Source organism: Volvox carteri, assembly GCF_000143455.1.
Source record: "Volvox carteri f. nagariensis unplaced genomic scaffold VOLCAscaffold_102, whole genome shotgun sequence".
Classification (NCBI taxonomy): Eukaryota; Viridiplantae; Chlorophyta; class Chlorophyceae; order Chlamydomonadales; family Volvocaceae; genus Volvox; species Volvox carteri.
In genome coordinates, this window is record NW_003307645.1 from 23,157 (window position 1) to 23,980 (window position 824).

At 52.7% G+C, this 824-nt stretch overlaps 1 protein-coding gene across 1 annotated transcript in view; it reads right to left on the reverse strand.

Annotated features, from left to right (window-relative positions):
• VOLCADRAFT_40978 (uncharacterized protein) overlaps positions 1-824 on the reverse strand; it is a gene marked incomplete at both ends in the record, with an annotated part of 13,031 nt that overhangs the window by 766 nt on the left and 11,441 nt on the right. The window lies entirely within an intron of this gene.

The following is an 824-nucleotide window of genomic DNA, read 5'->3' on the forward strand; positions in this document are numbered from 1 at the left end:
CCAGAAATAAGAAACGTATTCATGATGACTGTGATGGTGTATTACCAAGATCGCATCGGCAGACAGGGGAATATAGCGGGAAGCCAGGCCAAGGGGGGGGGGGAAAGGGGCGAGATGGGAGGCGAGGAGCGGGTTAGGGAGAGGGGGGGGGGAGATTGTGCCCAGGTGTCAGGTGGCCCTACTCCTGCCGTACATACATACATACATACATACATACATACATACATACATACATACATACATACATATGTATGGATGAGACCAAGCTTGACTAAGCTGCTACTATGACCGTCGGCCAACCGCGGCCGTGGCCACCGACAGCGACCTCAATTGTTTGAGCGTAGTTATGGTTATCTAATTAGCCTGAAAATGTCGCAGAGGCGACCAGCAGTGGCTGTTAGCCGCGGCAATGTTCAAAATGGCCGCCAGCCGACCTCAGCCGCGAGACCGCAATCCATACCGACCAAAAAGATAAAGGCCGTCAGTGGCTTTTACGGAACAAATGAAGGCTTGGCTTTCTACAGAGCCACACTAGAACTGGAACCGATCGTGGTGACAGTCCGGTGGCCAGCGGGCTCAGATACAGGCGACATCATCGCGCAAATATACGGTCCATTAGGACTTCAAATTCTGGCAACAATTGGCCAAATCTTCCGCAGCAACCAGGAGTTCAACCGTTGGGGAGGCCCTCGCATTCAAAAACGGTTGCTTTATCCGATGGGAAGGGAACGGCACATTGTGATGGAACTCTCCATCCTTGTGCCAAAAGGAGGTTTAGCAGCGTTGACAGCGACCAGGCGCATCTTAACGGGCGATTGCGCGTG